Raw genomic sequence first — 7,154 nt, 5'->3', positions numbered from 1 at the left:
AGAGAGCAAAATGTGCTGCTTGTTTTTCTAATATGTGACAGTGCGTTGAGTGACAGCGCCCTGAAGACGCTCCTGTAATTGCTGTTAGCTCATTGGCTGTCTGCAAAGCGTTTTGCTGGTTGGATGCAGTTGAAATGAAAACGTGGAGAGACCGGTGTACAAAGGGTTTTTAATGCTCCGATCAAGAGGAAAAGTACAGACTGACTGATCTGAGAAGAGTTTCCTCAACAGCTGGCCTTGGCTCTTCGACAGTGTCTGACCTGAGAGGGTATCGATGTTGACGGACGCAGAATTTTCTCTCTGCAGGTTTAAGTTCATCTGCGGCATTCAAGTTCAGACTTGTGTCATGTCGATAGTGATGAGGGAACGTGAACTTAACCAGGTGCTTATTCAAACATGAATTAAAGCGGCATCAGGTAAGCGTGGAGTGGAGGCTTCCTTGCCTGAAAAAGGGCTCGATACGTCGCTCTAAATCTCCCACAGGTGTTCGGTTGGCTTCAGGTCGGATGACTGTGAAGGCCACCGCACACGATTCACGTCATTTTCATAAAACGGCTCAGCGAGCCTCGTCTTCTGCTCTCCTCAGTCCATTTATTCAGACTTGTCTCTTTCGCTTGCCACCCGTCTGTTTGCGGTCAGTTTTTCCTCCACACAAACAAAAAGGTGAAACGGGTTCACGAAGGCGGCGGCAGACGCTCCGTCACCCTCGCCGCCAGATTTGAGCTTTAAGGCAGAGAGCAGATGAAGGATGAATCCATCAGGGAGCTGTGTCACTGTGCAGTATTAATGCAGGGCGGACGGGATGAATGCATGAAGGAGGAGTTTTATTGTACACTGTACTGCCTGCGACGTTCTCCAGATACACTCGGCTGCTCTCTGGAGAGCCGTTGTTATCCATCAGCTGGAGGAAGAAAGGCTGAAAAAGGGCTGCGTCACTGTCGTTCCTCACACCCTCATCCATTTCTTTTATTCCCCCACAGTGGCTGTCAGAGCAGCCAGACATTCCTCATGAAAACACTCCAGTCCTGCCTTTTCATTTCTCATATCAAACGCATGCAGAACTTTAACATAAATGGAAGGTCTGGCTGGTGTTGTTGTGGCTGACGCGTCGCCGTGTAGCGTTCGAGATGCTGACACTGAGCGGTAAGCCTGACTCCTCTGTCGGCTCATTTCTTGCACTCTACTGCCCTCTCCTGTGACCGGGATCCACATTTAATAGAATCTGGTGGAAGATGAACAGAAGGCGCCGGAAAACGCTGCTAAATCTTCCCTGAGGCTGATGAGTGGTTCTGTCTGCGGAGGCAGGTGTGCTTAAAGACCTGTTTGAACAGTCGACACCTGCACCGACCGCAGCGGCTGCACTGACGGCATTCAGTATGTTTGATCTGTTCTGTGCTCTGTGTCTGGTCTTTCATGAATGAAACTTTAGTTAAAGTGTTTATGATGAACACATGAATTATGTCAAAGCACTGGGGCGCTGAGTCAGCTGAGGAACGTCTGAACCAGATTTCACGGCAGTCCGTCCAACAGGCGAGCTGTTGAGACATTTCACTGAAAACCGCCCTTATAACCACCACCACCACTTAAACAGCTGATACAGAAACAGTCTGCCTTCTTCCATCTCACCCAGGCGTGTTTCCTGTGACGCTGAACGAGACGCTCCCCACGTCGGCGGTTCATTTCCTGCAGGTTGCTGCCCTCTAGTGAGACGAGACACTTGATTAGTTTTTCAGAGGAGGGTTCAGGAAGAGAAACGACCACAAGCCAGCAGCCAAATGCTGCAAGATGCTCCCTGAAGCTGATAAATCTGTCCAAACTAACGCTGCAGTACGCTGACGCAGTGGCGTGACGAGTCGCAGCAACCTGCAGAAACAAGATTCAGTCCATCGTCACAGCAAACGGCTGAGTGACGTTCTGTCATGTGTGTCAGTGTATCACAGTTACTCTGGTTTCATAGTGAGTAAATGAAGCGAGCGTTGCTACGGAAACACTATCAGCTGGCTTTTCTGGCTTTTCATCCTTTTGATCTGCTTTTGGGGGGGGGGGGGTCTGATCCGGCTCCAGTGGTTGTTGCGTCAGCGTGGATGTACCCAGGAGGATCGACATCAAAGCCGCCGCTGGTGTCAAGACATCTGTGTTCTAGTGGAAAGTGGGACACGTCTTCACTCCCACACACACACACACACACACACACACACACACACACACACACACGCACGCACGTATGTACTGTATGTAATAGAGAAAACACACTTCATTTACGCACCTTAAAAGCTACAAGTGTCCAGAAAATGCTTTGAAATATTTTAAATGTGGCCAAGAAGGAACTAAGAATCAAAACCTGCGCAGGATACGGCCAAAAGTATTTGGACAGCACAGGCCTGAATACAGTTAAAACAGTTAAAAATACCAAAAAAAATACAGTTAAAAACCAAAATATTAACCTGAAGGATTTTATTGTTTTGAAAGAAGCAGCTGTATGTTGACTTTGATTGATTGATTGATTGATTGATTTGTACCCAGCCTGTATGGGCTCATAAGACACTAGACAGTCGTGACAAGCGGGACAAATCGTGATATCCCAAAATCTCAACTTTCAAAATAAACTTTCTTCTTTTATTTTGTAAATGAACTGAATAGAGTGTAACCACGACACGGCTATAAAGATTAAAGATTAAAGATGAAAATGATAAAATGATTAAAGGTAAAAGTGGATCTTATTATGGAAGTGTTCGTGTATGTTTGAGTTTCCTGCAGACTTGAAACAAGTAGTGGATTCATTGATCAGCTGGTCCACAGAAAAATAGCCAGCGGTGACCTTGATGTTGATCATTATGTGTTTCTCGGTGAATCTCTGCAGGTTTTCTGTCGTCTGTGATGGTAAACTTAATATCTTTGTAAAATGAATGCAGATTATTGTATAATGAGAAAGATGCAGCCCTGGTTTTCCTGCCCACAGAAATGAGACGAGCTTCCGCCAAAGATTTGCTTTTCTTTTGGGAGACTTGGCTGATATCAGCTAAACTGTGATCTCCACGGGGGCGTAGCTGCTGGAGTCGTCTCAGAGGACATAAAATGCCCTCAGCACATTATCACGTAATGAAAATGTTGTCTTTGAACGAGGAAGCAATTGATGGCTGTCATCCAGATGTTAAGAGCTGCTCGCCGAGCTGTTAAACTGCATTTTACTGCACGTTTATTGAGTGAGAATCGTCCTCAAACTCACCCGTTGACTCACCAGTTACAGGACAGATTACCATCTCAAGTCTGCAGACAGTTAAACAAACACAGACTCCCTCAGGAAGCCCAAACCATCATAAAAAAGTACAACCAAGAATGAACACACATAAATCCCCGAGTGCTTTCGTTTCAGAAAGAGCAGCCGAGAACGATGCGCGGCTTCTTGTTTCTGCGCTCGAGTGTAATTGAAGCCTGAGGCTGAGCGAGTGAATTAGTGAGTTTATCTGACGATCCGATAGCTGCGCATGCAAACCCGCCTCCAGAAAAACAGAAAGGTATTAGACAATAAACTCCACGAGAGGGTTTAAAAGTCTGATCTCCACAATGCTGTTCTGTGCCGAAGAGGCAACGGCGAGACTGATGTTTCCAACAGCAAATAAACAGTTAAATGACCTCAAACTGAGCTGCATCCTACCTGCCCAAACTGAGGGGGGGTTCACATAAATGTGTGCAAAAATCTAAAATAAAAACACTTGAAGGTATTCAGCGAGATCACTTCATCGATCCGTTTGTGTCACGAGCTGGCAACAACCAAAGAGAGACACAGCGATCAACAAAGAAGCTTTTCATTAACTCAAACCCAAATTAGGCCAAATTAAAAGCAGCAGACTAAAGATCTGTGGAGTGAGAGCTGTGTGAAGGTAACAAAGGGAACATGAGCGGGCGAGGATGTGCCTTTGGAGAGCAGCAGAGTGAATGACTACAGCTGTGGATTCAGTTAAATTCAGGGCGCTGAATTACTGTAATTAGTCCGCTGCAGGGGAGAGACACAATACAAACTCCCACAATGGGCCGATCTTCACCCTTAACACCTCTGAAGCACATAAAACATGATGAAATCCAGAGGCTGCAGGGGAAACAGCTGACTCGCTGCGAGTGGTTGATGGTTTGGTGAGAGCTGAAAGAACTGTTCACCCTGGCCTGTGGTCGAGTCTCAAAACTCAGAGAGAGAGGATGTCAGCGTCTTGGACATTGTCCTCTTATGGAAGCTGAGACAGATCAGGCAGCTCAGCAGCGATGTTCTAACCTGTTATTGTCACCTGCTGAAGGGTTACCAAAGCGCTTAATGACAGAAGAGGTGACGACTGACGACCACGGAGCTGTAGGAGGGCGCCACGAGCTCAGCTCACGCCACAAACCAGTCGAGCTCTGGGGGAAGTGCAGTTTGTGTCGACAGAAACTGCAGCTCAAAGTCTTCACAGCGAAGACAAAAGTAAGACAGAATCAGGATGAGAAGCATGAACCACAGAATGAATCGATGTGGGGTATTAGATGCTAGTATTGGCCCCAGCAGCTCGTTGCCTCATCTGAATCAAAGCTCCAGAGACCAGTGAAGCCCTCTGGTGAGTTCGGGCTCCTTAAATAAACCGTCTGACCGCTCAGGAGTCGTCACAGTGGTTCTGCTCTGGAGGCTGAAGCGACCAGACAGCGTGTTTCCATGATGGCGCTCGGCTGGGCTTGGCTGTGTGTGGTTTGAGCCTCAGAGCTGTGTGGGAGTGTTTAACGAGCTCTCTGCAGCAGTGTGGGCCACTTAAATGTCAGCTGCAGGCAGCTGTGACCTCCAGGCGGTCAAACCGGCATGATTCAGACGCCCACCGACCATTTCAGAGGTGTAGCTTTCAAACATGAGCTATAGATCTGGACCATCCCCGAGTCCTGTACGTCAAGTTTATATCCCACAATCCTCAGTCTAAACAAGTTGCCTGCAGCATAAAACTAAACAAAATGTGAAGACTTTCCAACACAAACCTCGCTCGTGAGCGACTGAGCCTTTCCAGGAGGCTCCTTTCATCCCCAATCATGATGCTATCACCTGTTACCAACGAGCCTGTTCACCTGTTGAACGTTCCACATCTTTCCCAGTTCAGTTGCTCCTGAACCAACAACAAATTCAGAATAAGCAGATGTTTACAACAATCAATGAAGCTGATTCGCTCAAACATTAAATGTCTTTGTGCTGTTTTCAGTTGAGTTTATGTCAAAAAGGGGCAGCAAATGATCAGTTTCTGTCCCAGCTGTTGGGAGGAAATGTAATTGGTGCCTGGGTTGTTTCCTCCGGCGACTTACAGCCCAGGATGCTTTGTGTTCTTGTAGCAAACAGCAGTCACGCAGTGGAAGTCGGGCGGATGCTGCTCAGCGTTTCGTCCAGCGTGTGGTTAAGTTAAAGCCGAGTTTATACTCGACTCAACGTGAGCCGCAATGACAGACTCACACCGCTCATTAGCCACACCGAGGTGGGAGGTGTGTGTTTGTTAGTGGGTTTTCAGAACAACGTCAGAGCTGCACACTCTGTGAAACGTGATTGTGTTTTGCTTTGAAGAATTGTTCCTGATTGCAGCAGATCGACATCACCATCACAGCACTTGTGGAGTTACAGCCAGCTAACCTAGACAAGCCAAAACGAGCATTCAGAGCTGACCAATCACAGCTCTTGCGGTTGGTCCTGATTGGATGGATTGGCGTGGGTCACCATAAAACTTCGTACAGCCCTTCTCCTTCAGGGCTAAACACTACTGAGCAACTGTTAGCATGCTAACGTTAGCATTGAGCTAAAGGACAGCTGTAGACTCTTTGAGTTGCTGTTGGAGGATGTTTGTGTGGAAGCACATGAAATAAGTGGACAGTGACTGACTGCAGGTTTGGTCCTTTAAATGTTTCCTCACTATGTAGGTAAAAAAAGGTCATTTGTGGGTTTTTCTAAGTGCTTCAAAGGCAGCTGGACTTGTTGTGGCTCTAAAAGACCTTTGGAAGCACTCAGAAGCAGCTCGACCTGGATGGATGACAATCTTCACAGACGTCATTTGTGGGTTTTTTCTACACACACTCATCAGGAAGCCAGCTGACACACACCGATACTCGTGCAGACACGTAAATACACACTTTCACACACACGTATTTACAGAACGTGAAGACATTTATACAGTGCTTTCAGAACTTAGGCGGAGTGCAGCATGTGGATGTGAGAGTGCTGTGATACACTCCCAGAATACTTTGTGTTGGTTTCAGGTGTTGAGAGCAGCTGTGGCGAGATTTTCCTGAATAGAAGATGCCTCGTTCCTCTTTCTCGAAGCTTCTGACAAATCTCTGAATATCTGGACTTTGGACTGAAGGAAAAGTGATGCTGCGAAGGTGGAAGAAGGCGTGTCTCTGCTTTCCTTCTTTGCAGGCCGCCTCAGGTTCCCCCTCGTTTTCAGGTTTAAACCTGTCAGAGTGATCCACCAGACTGTGATGACTGTTTTCGTTTTTGGATTAAATGAAGGCCAAACTGCTCCTGTAAACTGCGCTCAGAGTTAAAAATAGTCCAAGAGCACAAATCATTAGAATTAGATACCTTACGTACGTGCAGTCGGTGGTTTGTGTGTCGATCGACGCTCACATGCTTGAACTTTGACTCTGAATGGATGAAACATTCTGTGACAGTGCTAGCATGATTTTAGCTTAGCCTTTGCTAATCAGCGCCAAAGTACAGCTGAGATGATGATGTCATTAGCTTTGCAGGTGCAGTATCTCAGTATCAGACGTTGGGATTCATCTGCACCAAAGTTCACGTCAGTCCATCACAAAGATGCTTCAGTCTGGACCAAAGTGGACAATCGATCCTGAAGCTGGAGGACTGAAGGTGTCCTCTGCTGAACATCCAAACGGTAGAAAGAGCAAAGGAAGAGGGTTGTGGCTGATTGTGGTGGCTTCAGTGTGCGATGACCAAAAATAAAAGCAGACGTGATGTTCGCTGTGACGAGTTTCCTCGTTAACCTCATTTCAAGTCTCTGTAAACAGATTTTCTCATTACAGTGAAATTAACAGAAAGCATCTCTCTCTCTCTCTCTCTCTCTCTCTCTCTCTCTCTCTCTCTCTCTCTCTCTCTTTAATACCTGAGACATGTCGACTCTGCTGGCATGAGAGGAAGAGGGAAG

This window comes from Chaetodon trifascialis, chromosome 19, assembly GCF_039877785.1.
Source record: "Chaetodon trifascialis isolate fChaTrf1 chromosome 19, fChaTrf1.hap1, whole genome shotgun sequence".
NCBI lineage: Eukaryota > Metazoa > Chordata > Actinopteri > Chaetodontiformes > Chaetodontidae > Chaetodon > Chaetodon trifascialis.
The sequence above is the reverse complement of the archived record's forward strand: the minus strand, read 5'-3'. Positions refer to the sequence as shown.